Here is a 15,057-nt window from a genome sequence, read left to right as displayed (position 1 = left end):
CCTGTTTCCGATTCTGTGTCTCCCTCTCTCTCTGCCCCTCCCCTGCCTGTGCTCTCTCTCAAAAATAAACATCTTTAAATTTTTAAATAAAAAAATTTTAATGAATGAATGAAGAGCCATTTTTACATTTTTCTAATCACAAGGTTAAATGCTGGCCAACAAGGCAGGAAGAAGAAAAAAAATGATGGGCCAAGACCTCCCCCAAACAATCCAAAGCCCCAGAGACTAGGGTGACCTCCTCTGGGAGGGGGGGGGCAGGAGAGGGGGCGGTCCAGGCCCAGGACTCCTTAACCTCAGCTTCAAGCTCCCTAGGACTTGTCCCCAGCCCCTTGTCACTCCACCCCTGGAGCCACGTCCAGGAAGTGTGGCCCTGGGGGGTCAGGCCCACTCCCTAGCTGAATGAAGCTGGGTCTGAAGGTTCCTGCCTGGAGTCCAGGAGCAGGGGCTACAAACACAGGGTGAGGTCCAGACAGCCAGCTCCCGAGGGGGGGCCTACGGGCAGACACGCCGGTCTGCAGGAAGGAGGAACAGAACACACGCAAAATGATCTTTCGGCCAAGAGGAGTTCCGCGAGTGTACTCTCAAGATGTAGGAAAAAGGAGGAAAAATTATGGTGAGGCCTCATCCACCACCATCAAGAGGCACGGTGGGGTCATCAGAATTCGGACCGGGTTTGTTCTAAGTTGGCCACTAAGTTGATCTCAGCACTGAAGTAAATTTTGCTTTTCTGCTTTAAAGGAAAAACACATTTTAAAAGTTGTCTCTTGGGGCGCCTGGGTGGTGCAGTCGGTTAAGCGTCCAACTTCAGCCAGGTCACCATCTCGCGGTCCGTGAGTTCAAGCCCCGCGTCGGGCTCTGGGCTGATGGCTCAGAGCCTGGAGCCTGTTTCCGATTCTGTGTCTCCCTCTCTCTCTGCCCCTCCCCCGTTCATGCTCTGTCTCTCTCTGTCCCAAAAATAAATAAACGTTGAAAAAAAATTAAAAAAAAAGAGTAAATCTGGAAAACTTCTTAATGAGTAAATGTGGAGAGATGTTGGGTGGAGTTTTGCACACTGTTTATTTTGTTTAAGGAAATGAAAGGTACATTTAGCTGCACCACTGCATTTCCCAAAAGAATTCATGGTATTAACACAGCGTTTCATTTTGAATTTACTCCATACTGAGTGAGGAAACACATTAGCCAGAGAGAGATTTCTGATGAAAAGAATCTGTGATGACTTAAAGGCCAAGAGTGTCTCAACTCTGTTCGCACCCATAAGAGCAGGAGTAACTCGTCTTAACTATATTTAGAGGAGAAGCAGAAAAGAGAGAGGAACGAAGGAAAGGAATAAGAAAAAGCCTGAATTTAAATCATGGAGGCTGCACCTATTTCCTTTGCATGAATTTTTAGACTAAGTAGTAAGTTGTTTTCCATAACTAAGCTTTTAACAAATTCAGTCCCTCTCTTAATTTCGGTAAGAATATCAGATCATTGGGTGCTGAACAACCATTAGACCTTCAACAAACACTGTGGGTGTTCCCAAAGGCTGAGGTTCCGGGGATGAAGCCCCCTCTTCTTCCCATAGACCAAGCATCCTGTTCAGGGTAAGAATGCAGTGAATTCGGATCACAAACATAATTACTACCTGCGATACAGTCCTATGTTTTCTACCATGGGACACTCCCACAGTGAGCACCCCATAATATTAGTGATGATCTAGGACGTGTGTAAACTCTCACCTGAAATCTCTCTGGGGGCATAGATCCAATCAAATCATTGTCATATTTCAGCGCTGTGCTTCAAACCCAGGCAGGAATACTGAATCATGAGGTTGCACTTAACATTTCATGAGAAATTATATCAGAATTGTTCTAATATGGAAATCTATAGCTGTTTTCTGCATTATAATTCAAGACGTACAACCCAGCTGCTTCTGGCTATACATTGGCATTGAAGGGGGAACCAATACAAAGAGAAGCCATATATATTCTCACTCATTGCTGCCGGATCAGTCTCCCTACATGGTGGCTTGAGACATTTCATTGCCATAAAGACTCCAAGGGCTGTCCTTATTGAACACATACTCTTCAGCCTGGTCTCAATGGTCTTCAGAAGATGATCCCAACATGTTTCCATAGTCTTCTCCCTGTATGCTGTGGTCACACTGGTTTCTTCGTGCCTGCTGAACACACAGTTTTGGTTCTTTTGACTGCAAGAAACATAAATACATGTATACTTTCCCAAGAGAAATAAAGGCATTTTTTGGAGAGAGGGTACCATGGAATTCAGAGAAATCCTGAGCAACCAGGACTCAGGAGGGGGAGGAATCAGGGCAGCCAACCCTAGTATATGCTTGAAGACTGCATCTCATCTAGCTCTCTGCCATTACAAAGACTTAGGTTCTATCTGTTGGTATCTGGAAATCTCAGATCATATGACAGAAGCTTTGCAGACAGAATAGAACTGGCCAGCTTTGCTCATGGGACTACTTTGGACCAATCACCTATGAATATAGATGAGAAATCATGAAATTCGAATATGGAAACTAAGGTCCTGGCCCTATGCATCTGGGGCAGATCAGCAAAAAGATCCAAAGGGAAAATTACTCCTCAAAGGTGTTTTCTCAGACCGTGATCATACACCTCACTTTCGCCCCGGTGTGTCACCCACATTCTTCTGCAAAATCATTTCTATCCTTTCAGGCTGACCTTGAACTAAGACTTTCTACATTCTCCAAATAAGATAATCTCCCCACTTTGAATTCTCATTTTTTTTCTCATATGACACTTTTTATTGAGATGTAATACACATACCATAAAATTCACCCTTTTAAAGTATACAAGTCAATAGTTTTAGTGTATTCACACGAGTTGTGCATCCATCCCCACTAATTCCAGAACATTTCTATCACCCCAAATAGGAACCCCATGCCCACTAACAGTCACTCCTACCCCCCCAGGCCTGGAAACCACAAATCTACTTTTTTTTCTTTCTTTCACTTAAGATGATGTGTTCAGGGTCCATCCGTGTTGCTTCATGTATCAGAACCCCATTCCTTTTCTAGTCAACTAGGATTCCAAGGTGCAGAAATTGATTCACGTTGTGTTTATCCAATCATCGACTCATAAAAATTTGGGTGGTTTCCATTTTTGGATAATTATGAGAGTGCTGTTACAAACATCCATGGACAAGTTTTTGAGCGGATGTGTATCTTCCATTCTCTTGGGTATATGCCTTAGAATGGAATTGGTGGTCACATGGTCACTCTGTTAAATTCTTACCAGTAATGTGTATGAGATTCACTTTCTTCATATCTCTGCCAACACTAGTCATATATATATATACACACACACACACACATATACATATATATACACATATATATACACACATATATATACATATATTTATATACATATACACACACACATATATATGTATATATGTATATATACATATATATGTATATATGTGTATATATGTATATAAATATATGTATTATATTATGTATATGTATATGTGTATATATGTATATGTATATATGTATATATGTATATATGTATATATACATATACACACACATATGTGTATATACATATATATGTATATATGTATATATGTATATATGTATATGTATATATGTATATATATACATATATACACACATATGTGTATATACATATATATATATGTATATATGTATATATATCATATATACATATATACATATATATATATGTATATATAATACATACATATACATATATATGTATAAATATATATAATATATATGTGTGTATATATGTATATATGTATACACACATATATATGTATATATGTGTATATATGTATATGTATATGTATATATATATTATGTATATGTATATATGTATATATGTATATATGTATATATGTATATATGTATATGTATATATGTATATATGTATATATGCATATGTATATATGTATATGCATATGTATATATATTATGTACATGTATATATGTATACATATATGTACATATGTACACAAATATATGTACATATACATACATGTGCATATACATACATATATGTACATGTGTACATACATATATGTACACATATATGTATATATAATACATACATATACATATATATGTATAAATATATATGTGTATATATGTGTGTATATATGTATATATAATATATTAGCTAGATGATAGATAGATAGATAGATAGATAGATAGATAGAATAGCCATTCTAGTGGGTGTGAAGTGATATCTCATGATTTTGACCCACTATTTCCCTAATGGCTCTTGATGTTAAGCATCTTTCCATATGCTTTAATAAATTGTTTTCACAGTTTGGTCATGTGGGCATCCTGAATGGTGGCGTGGTGCATGCCCCCATAGACATGTGGCCTGACAAGCAATGAACCTGTCTTCTTTTAAGCCACTGGAAGTTCGGACATTTGAGGGCATTCCTGGACTAATGCTAGCGCCTGATACTTACAGCTGAATCTTAATTCCTTTTGTATTTTCTGTAAGCACGGTGCCAGGCACCTGGGAAGTTAATTGATAACTTGTAATGAATTTGATGGATTAAGACTTGGTTTTATCTAATGTGCCTGTAAATGTAATGTATCATTCACTGATACACTTTAACAAGTTGAATCACACTAGAGTGATCTTATTGTCACCACATTAATACCTCCACTTGGGTCAGCATCCAGTAGATGCTAGACATTTTTTTATCACTAATCTTCAGCGAGACCTTCCGTGGTAGATATTGCTGGACTCATCTTACAGAATTGGAAAATAGGCGTAGAAACCATGACATGCACCACACACGCCATCAGCCCTGTTATGTCTCCCAGCCCTTTCATAATTAGAACCAATGGACTGTGAGAAAAAGCAGGTTGTGTCATAGCCAGGCTGAAACAGTAAAGAAACAGCATGCGATTCTTCCACGATCTCCTCTTTTATGGCAACCAGGGCAGTCATGCCTTCCGATGGCCCAGCTCTAAGATGGAGCCTGTTTCCTGAGTGATGGCGTGATGCATGTTGCTAATAGACATGTCATACGGCAAGCAATATCTTGTATTAAGCCACTGGGATTGTGGGCTTATTTGTTACTGAAGCATAACCCAGCTTATCTTTACTAATATGTGGACATTAATTGGTTTGCCTAAAGCCACCCCACTGGGATGCGGAAGAACCTAGGATCAAACCCCGGACTGTTTGTCTCCAGAATTCTCTCTAGTCCCACTCTAAAAACTGCAAGAATGACCTTCGGGTGGAACAATTTACAATGTAATCCCATATGCATTCCTTACAGTAGATCTATAGTTGAGTTAACCTAAATCCCATATGGGGTAGACTCATGCCTTTATCATCCACCTAAACGTACAGCCATAATTAACTGCAGAATGTAAGCTGGTAGGTTGTAAGCATCGGCGAAAAATATCATACATCTCAGAAGGTCAGATCAATTCCGCTGAGATCTCAGGCAGGAGTAGAAAAGTCAAGGCAAAGTGTTCATCTTTCTGCCTCCCTATAATCCCAGGTCTCTTCCTTGAAAATGAAGGTTTGCTTCTCAGCAAAGTCAGTGCTGTGTCTTTAAGGACTGCTGAATTCCACTGGAACACTCAACTATTTCTTTCCACCCTCTCAGACCGATATTGCAATTTACAATTATTTTCACATCCAAAAGACTGAAATATCTAGGACAGTGGAATGCTCCAGAAAGAAGCTGTGGCCATGCACAAGTTTAATATATAAACTCGAGTAAAATGAAATAAAGTCACAGGAAATGATGGGAATACTTAAAGAGACTCCACCTTTTTATTTTTCTTCACCTTGTGTTATTGCGTATGCAGACCCTGCCTCAAGGCCATAATGTAATCCCTGCGAACATTTATTTTGAAGATGTCTTTTCACCAATGAACAAACATGAAAATTTAGGCTTTTAAAAATTAAAACATTAGTTTAAAAGGGGGCATTTTGCTGTATCACACCCTTTAGGATTCCCATAGTTGCGCAAAATCGAACGTCCATGACCTCGCGAGCAAGAGAAATAGAATGACTGGTAGGAAATCCCATTGAGTCCAAACTGGGTGACACTGGAATTCTAGAACCAAGGAGAATCCATCAAGCCTCAGCATTCCCAACGCAACTTACCAAATCCACACTTGGTCTCAAGGAAAACCTAGACCGACACTTGATGATACACGATCCTTACGGGTAGGTACTCAATTTCACATTTTTTTTCTTTGCGTATTAAGATTCCAGAAAATGACAAGTTGGATAAGGATCCACTTTATGGGCTAAGAATTAAAAAAAAATGTTTCATCAGTTGCCCTCTGAGCCTCGACAGGGCAAATTCATCTTCAAATTTATCTTCGTTGCTTCAAAAGTCTAATTTGAGTGTTCAGCCTCCGAAATCAATTTCAGATGTCTCTGGGGAGCTGGAACAAATAGCTCGCCTGCACTGTATTAAGTGTGATCTGGGAGGGGAAAGACTCTGCCTTTCACACACTGTCAGTAAGTGGAGAATGACAGCGAAAAGAGAAAGAGAAAGAAACCGGATGTGTTTTGGGGAACATTAACATCATTTAACTATTAATATTACTTACCATTCAATATTCACAGAACAGAACAACCTGCCTTTGACCTCACTTTTGAAAAGACATATTGGTTGGTTTGAGGATGACGTTGGAATTAGCCTGAGGCAGGGTGGAATCATGTCCTGGAATGGAGAGGCTGGGTCCCCAGCACCCTTCAGCTGAGTTTTTATCAGTTCGCTGAAGACCGGGCACATACAGGCTCCAAGAACCAGAAAATTCCAGTTGAGGGGACCTGACAAGGATCCTTCCTTTGCCAGACTATTGCTCCTGGGGCGAGTGGCAAAGAGACAGCTTCCTTTTTGCTGGGCTCTATTAACTCTCTCGGGATTAGAGTGTCTGCCCATCGCGGTCAACAAGGATAATTTGCACAAACAGAACACAGAATTTGCTATTAAAGAACTCATATTTGGGCAAAATACAAAATGCAACTTTCCATCCCAGGAACATGTACTCAGACGGAAAGTTACTCATTTTGCAAACTGGGAAACTTCACTGATGAGAGACTTTGGTTCGGGGGGTGGGGGGGAATCTACCGTTTGAGTAAGACTGCTCTAATGGAAAGTGGTGGGGAAAGTCTGGGACCAGAGCGTAAGAAGGCTAGATTTGAAATTTCTACTTTCCATTTCAGAGCCTGGGGCCACCTGTAGGTGATGTCTCAGAGGAAGTGTGAACATTCAATAAAATATGGGTCAAAATTCCCTGGCACCTACTAAGTCTCAGTCTAGTATAATTAGGAGTTAGTTGTGGAGGTGAACTAAAATAGGGTCTCTCAAAAGGTGTCCATGTCCTAACCCCTAGAACCAATGACTATGTCATCCTACATGACGCAAGTGAAGGGAGATGGTCTTGGCTGACGTGATTCAGTTAAGGATCCTGAGATGGAGAGATTACCCTGGATTATCGGAAAGGAACCCACACATAATGAAGAGTGTCCTTATAGCAGATTTGACTCCACGTAGAGGAGAAGACAGAGCAAAGGCAGAGAAAAGAGAGCTGGAAGGATGCTGGTCTTGAGGGTTGGATTGACGTGGCCAGGAACGCTCGCAGCCACTGGAAGCTGGAAGAGGGCAGGAAAGGATTATCCCCTGGAACTTCCAGAGGGAGCACAGCCCTTCCGACACCTTGATTTCTACCCAGTGATGCTGATGTCCAACATTTGTCTTCCAAAACTGAGGGAATAGCTGTCTGCTGTTTTGCCCCAGCAAGTTTGTGGGTTATTTGTTACAGCAGCCACAGAGAGCTAATGTATGTGTTTAGATGTTATATTTTGATATTATAAAAGACATTTTTAAATGTGACTTTCAGTGACTTCTTCCAGGTAGAGTCTGCTCCGATATTTTTTTAATGTTTGTTTACTTATTTTGAGAGGGACAGAGTGTGAGAAGGGGAGGGGCAGAGAGAATGAGAGTCCCAAGAAGGCTCTGTGCTGCCAGTACAGAGCCTGACCTGGGGCTCAACCTCATGAACTGTGAGCTCATGACATGAGCCAAAATCGAGAGTGGGACGCTTAATCGGCTGAGCCACCCAGGCACCCCAAGTTTGCTCCATTTAATCAGAGTTTGTAGGAAAATCTTGGTGGTAGGAGATCACATACTACTTCCCTTCGCACAACCTGTACCACCCAGGAAATGTCTCTTTACTGCTCTCATTTTCAATCTTCAGGTCTGCAGATTTCGCACAATAATGCCCTTCTCACGTCCTTCAAAACGGCCTTATGGAAAGAGGGCCAAGAAGAAGGCTGGAAAGTGTTCCTTGAAACACTTGAGAAGGTGACCCTTGAACCAGGCTATAGAAACTGTCCTTTCCTCTGGTTGTCTTGCTTTTTTAAAGAAGTATTGAGGCCCATTCAGTGCTAGACCCTGAGGTCCCAGTGATGAATGTTTGCTCCTGAGACCTCAGAGCTGAGCGAGAAAGAAAGGTGGAGGGATATGAACAACATCAACACAAGATGAGGAGATGTTGAGAGACAAAAGTAAATATTGCGGAAGGCTTCCCAGAGGAAGTGTGGACATATGGAATTTTAAAGAATGAAAAAGAGTGTGGTCAAGGAGGAGGGGATACGAGGCAGAGGAAGGTGCAAAGGAGGAGAATCTCACAAGCAACCCAAGTCAGGGAAACAAGGCAGAGTCACATCAAACATGGCGGCAACTGGCGGGAGCTCCCTGGCCTGGACCACAAGGTGGAAAGAAGACCTTGGCAGGACTTGGGGGGCCGAGGTTACAAGCGCGGGCTCTGGGACGAGAACATTTTCCAGATTTTCCACTTTCGGGTTACGACGACGATATTTCGGTAGAGGTGCAAAGGTCCCAGTCATGCCTGTTGTCTCAACACAATTAGCAAAGAACCTCTCTTTGGCGATCAAGACCATCTGACCTAGGATGATAAATTAGGTGGTCACCCATTGCCAGATGTATACCCAAACTCATTAGCTTCTATGACCTTTGTTTTCTTTGCTGTGAAATCAGCGAAATAAAATAACACTCTACAGTGTGGCTGTGAGGATTAAGTTAGATATTTATGCAGAGTGTACTTAATTCTTTGTAGCATATATTAGATAAGCAATAAATGGTAGTATCGTTATTATCATAGACTATTTGGGGAAATCTGTTGTTGTTTTTTTTCCAGGCAATATGGAATTCTCTAAGATTTTTCAGGGGTGCCTGCGTGGCTTAATGGGTTGAGGGTCCCACTCTTGATTTCAGCTCAGGTCATGATCTTACCATTCGGGGGTTCGAGCCTTGCATCAGGCTCTGTGCTGGAAGTGCTGGGCCTCCTTGGGATTCTCTCGCTCCCTGTCTCTCTGTCCCTTCCCTGCTAACCATTACACACTCTCTCTCACTCTGTCTCTCAAAATAAATAAATAAACTTAAAAAAAAAAAGACTTTTCAATAGAAGAGGCACAGGATAGATCATACCTCAATTTTTGTGGGCCACCACGAGCTGTTGGTGGTTTATCTGTCCAAGACTCATCAGAAACTTGTCTAATTAATTTCCTCATTCTTTCATCCATCCATCCATTCATTCATGCAATCAAAAAGCAATATTGCTTTATAACTGTTCACTAACCTGATGACCTTGAAAAAGCCATTGACCTCTGAACATCCCTTTCCTCATCTGTCAAAACCAAGCTTCCTACCTCACAGTATTATTGAGGGGGTTAAATGAATTAATGATAATGATAATAATAATAATAACGATAATAAGGGGCACCCGGGTGGCTCAGTCAGTCAAGCGTCTGACTTCGGCTCAGGTCATGATCTCATGGTTCTTGAGTTCGAGCCCCGCGTCAGGTTCTGTGCTCACAGCTCAGAGCCTGGAACCTGCTTCAGATTCTGTCTCCCTCTCTCTCCTCCCCTACCCCGCTCATGCTCTGTCTCTCTTTCAAAAAAAATATGTATCTATATTAAATAAATTAATAATAAAAATAATATAATAAACAATTTTAAGAGTGTTCGGCACATGTTATCTATTACCATTAACTCTTTATATAATTAAAACCTACATTTGCTACTTGTGAGCCGAATACACTTAGGTAAGTGGCAAATTCTGTGACCCACCCTCCCCCCAACTGACTTCGATACAAAAACGGAAGTTACAGCCAAAATCGTGTGTGGCTCTGAGGGTTCCATGAGAAAACACATGGCAGAGAGCCTGGCGTCTTGTCCCCTTAATGGGCACACCTTCCGCCTCAGTAGATTTACAGATTGCCTTCACATCATCCCTCCCCGAGTTACTCATAGTTGACTTAAGAGTGACGGGGCACCTCGGTGGCACAGTCGGTTAAGCATCCGACTTCAGCCAGGTCACTATCTCGCGGTCCGTGAGTTCGAGCCCCGCGTCGGGCTCTGGGCTGATGGCTCGGAGCCTGGAGCCTGTTTCCGATTCTGTGTCTCCCTCTCTCTCTCTGCCCCTCCCCCGTTCATGCTCTGTCTCTCTCTGTCCCAAAAATAAATAAACGTTGAAAAAAAAATTAAAAAAAAAAAAGGGTGAATATTTTTATTATTTGTAGTGGAGGATGGGTCCCGGAAGCCACTCAGACAACTTGCTAACTTGAAACATAGTGACATGTAACAAACAGGCAGAGGTCACCGGCCTCCGGTCACCGCAAAGTCGTTTGCCAGGCTGGGCCCCCTGCTCCGCTGCCGACAATGTTTCTTTTCCACCATACAATTTTACCTAATGGGGCCCTGAACAACACGCTCTTCTAGAGAACGGGATCAGAGGACACATTGAAAACAGCCATTTGTGAATATCCGTTTCTCAAACGTGCTGCCGCAAAGCCGGGGTAGGGTTCCCTCAGATCCAGTGACCGCAGGACAAGGGGCAGAAAGATCATTCCATCACTCAGATGACTCCACGTGAATGGATCTGGTTATCGTATTTCATTTTGTTTTATTTTATTTTATTTTATTTTATTTTATTTTATTTTATTTTATTTTATTTCATTTTATTTTATTTTATTTCATTTATTTATCTATCTATCTCTCTCTCCATTTATTTATTTTATTTTGGCATCAGGAGACTCAATGGCTTCGAATCCTGTAAATCATCTCTCTCCGGGATTTCCCAGCTTACTTGGTCAATACAAACAGAACAATGGCCTAAGCTGCGTGGAAACTTTGATGTTCTCCGTCATTGTTGGCACACAATAGCACTCAGATTGACCTACTTCCGTGTGCCTTTCCTCCCTGCTCCCCGATAGGACTCTGGCCGTATTTACAGACTCTGCAGAAAACCTGGATTTAGATAGCACTTCCCTGGGGAGAAATTATTAGCACTAATCCTTGTCTTGGAACAAAGCAAACCCGTCGATGGGATAATGGAGCTCAGATACCTCCCAGCACCTGATCTGCCTTCCAGCCATGGGTCCCAGCACAAAGCCACTTATAAATCCAGGCTGCTCACCTGGCAAGGGTCACCGTATTAATATGCTAATTGCAGGACAGTGCGCCAATTACGCTGTTTTTATAGATCCTCAATTAATTACAGAAAGATTAAATGTCATTTGATCATGTCGTCTACCCGACTCAGAGCCCATGATGACTCAGGGCTGGGATCCTCAGCACCTCCAGATGTTGTAAAGGTTCCGCATCAATTAGCCCTGACTTGACTTAATGGTCCTTTTTCTTCCTCAATCTTCAGCTGAGGCCTTAATGGTCACAGCTCAGGGAGACATCCGTCTTGGAAGTCAGGCCGAGGGCAGCAAGAAGTAAGAACCACAACCTGACCGACGGAGTCTCCGTTCCAATTGTCCTCTAGCCTTACAAGAACCTGTTCAGCCCAGCAAAAACCAGGCCAAAGGTAGGTAAACCCAAGTGGGAATTGCTCCCATGGCCTACTTGTGGGGTGACCAACACATGGCACGACCTGGACAGAGAGGAATCTGCCAGTGCGTCCCAAATCGCCAAAAACCCATAGAGAGCATTTGTCTGGAAAATTCCGATTTAGGAATTGAAGTTGAGACGACTGCTAGGGGAGTGTGCAGAGGTATGTGCATGGGATGTTGGCATGACATTCTTGATAAAGTGTAGGAATGGAAACCACCTAACAGCCATTGCTCGATAAATGGCTCACTGTAGACTTCTGCGTGAAACACTCCCCGCTATGTGATATTATATAGTGTACTGCTCTTTTGTGACGCAGAAAAATATTTACAGAAAATCATACTTAAAAATCAGGCAATAACATTATTATATAGGTTGGCTCTATTATAAAAAATATATAAAAGATATCCATTAACAATACTTACGGCGCAGTTTAGGTCATAGGCTTAAAATGCTTTTGGCTGTCTTTTCTAAGCACAGAGTACTTTTCCCCCCATCATTTTTTTTTCAACGTTTATTTATTTTTGGGACAGAGAGAGACAGAGCATGAACGGGGGAGGGGCAGAGAGAGAGGGAGACACAGAATCGGAAACAGGCTCCAGGCTCCGAGCCATCAGCCCAGAGCCCGATGCGGGGCTCGAACTCACGGACCGCGAGATCGTGACCTGGCTGAAGTCGGACGCCCAACCGACTGCGCCCCCCAGGCGCCCCCCCAACCATCATTTTTGTATCCTTTTTTTAATAACAACTTTTTTTGATGTAGAAATCACACACCGTAAAACCTACACTTTTTTTTTAATGTTCTTAAGTTTATTTTTTGGAGAGAGATAGCGTGAGTGGGGGTATGTGGACAAGTGGGGGAGGGGGAGGGAGAGGGGAGAGGGAGAGGGAGAGAGAGAGAGAGAGAGAGAGAGAGAATTCCAATCCAAGCAGTCTCCATGCTCAGCACAGAGCCCAAGGAGGGACTCGATCTTACAAACCATGAGATCATGACCTGAGCTGAAATCAAGAGTAGGACGCTTAACCAACTGAGCCACCCAGGCACCCCGAAACTTACCCTTTTAAAGTGTGCCATTCCTTGTTGTTTAGTATATTCACAAAGTTGTGCAACCCATCACCAGATCTAATTCCAGAACATTCATAGTGCTCTAAAAAGAAATCTTGTACTTACTGTCCATTTCCCACTACTCCATATCTCTAGCAACCGTTAATCTACCTTCTGTCCCTATGGATTTGCCTGTTCTGGACTTTCACATAAATGGAAATATACAATATGAGACATGGGGCGTCTGGCTTCTTTCACTTGGCATCATGTTTTCAAGAGTCAACCACACTGTAACACGTATCAGAACTCCATTCGCTTTTATGGTCAAATAATATTCCATTTTACGGAGGTGCCACATTTTGTGTATCCACTCATCTATTTGTTGATGGACATTTGAGTTGTTTCCACTTTGTGGCTCTTACAAATGGTTCCGCTGTAAACATCTGTGTATAACTTTTATGTGGACATTTATTTTCAGTCTCCTTGAACACACGCCGAAGAGTGGAGTTTCTGGGTCATGTGATAATTCTCTGCTTAAATTTTTGAGGAACTACCAGACTATTCTCCAAAGTAGCTGTGCCATTTTACATTCCCGCCAGCAATGCATGAAGGTTCTAGTGACCCCACATCATCTCCAGCACCTGTATTGTCCGTTTCTTTTATTATAGGCATCTTAATGGGCGTGAAGTGATATCTCATTTGTGGTTTGGGTTTGCACTTCCTTAGTGGCTAATGATGTTGAGTCTATTTTCATGTGCTTGTTGGCTTGTATCCATTGGCCCTTAATCCCTGTATGAAAGCCATGCTGGGCCAGCGAGACTTCATTTCCCAGTGGCGACCCTTCCTGTATTTAAGAACAGTGGCTCTGGGTACCAGCTACTTTCTCCAGGCTCCACCTTCCTACCCATTGGTACCTACAAATAAACATCCCTTCCTGTTCAACTCCATGAAGAACAGAAGAATCACCCCCTCCCTCCTGGACACCATCCTCTTGCACACCCACTCCGGGGGTCATTCGTTCATCCGCCTTATTCCAGCTTCTCTGCCACACGCTAGTCTGAACAGAAACAACGAGTATGTGTTTGCAGGGCAACAAAGATTCTTTGCTCGGCCAACCTTTAGTCAGGCCCCTGAACCTTCTGAGCCCATCAATATCCTTCCTTGTGAAAGCCAGTTTTAGCAAGAACCCTGTTAAGTCAGCTTAGCAAAAATCACCCACCCTCCATGTCTGATCCCCTTTGAAATTTGAAAGGGTTCCTCGTCCTCCATCCCCCTCCCAGGAGGATGTCTACTCACTCTGGCCTGTCTTCAGCAAGATTCCTGTTGGCCAGTTTAGCCAGAGTCCTCTTTTACGCCTGGTGTTTCCTCTAGGACATTTTCCACCCACTGATCCCCACCGCACTCCACCCATGCTGTATGTGGACTTGAGCCCACCCTCTCTTCCCCACCGAAAATTATATTGCAGTGGTCCCTACGCTGATCAGGAGGGTCCTGAATAAAGTCTTCTTTTCCATCTTTAACAAGTGTCATAAATAACGTTGTCTTTAATAACGGCTCCTGAAAAGGCATGTCAGCACAGACTAAGCCCAACGTATGTCCACTGCCCGTGCCATGTCTGCCTGTGAACAAGGAGTTGTGTGCGTTTGTATGTGTGTGTGTGTGTGTGTGTGTGTGTGTGCTCTATTTTCCTCATTTTCACAAAGTTCCACATGCAGGAACACCAACTCTGCCTCCGTAACACGGCCCACCGGGACCTGACCTCTGCCCAGCTTCCTCCCTGGCCTCCCTGCCTCCCTCCTTCCCAATGAGCAGCTAGAGAGGCTGAAAAGTAAGATGAGACCCTTCCCTACTTCAGTCTCTAAACTTTACACTCCTAAACCCAATGGGAAGCGGTCTGGGAGGCCCTGTAGGAGCTGAGTGGCTGACTTCCCCAGGCCATCTGGCCCTCTCTCCTCTGCCCTCACACCCCAGGCTCCCTGGCCTTTGGTCCCTAGAGTGTGCCAGGCTCTCTGTCAGCCAGGAGTCCTCCATCACGCTCTCCCCCCTCCCTCTCCCCATGCTTCCTGGTCATCTCTTACCCATCCTTAAAACCTAAGAAGTCA

This window comes from Felis catus, chromosome B3 (genome assembly GCF_018350175.1).
Source record: "Felis catus isolate Fca126 chromosome B3, F.catus_Fca126_mat1.0, whole genome shotgun sequence".
In the NCBI taxonomy this organism is placed as follows: Eukaryota; Metazoa; Chordata; class Mammalia; order Carnivora; family Felidae; genus Felis; species Felis catus.
Note: the sequence above shows the minus strand (reverse complement) of the source record.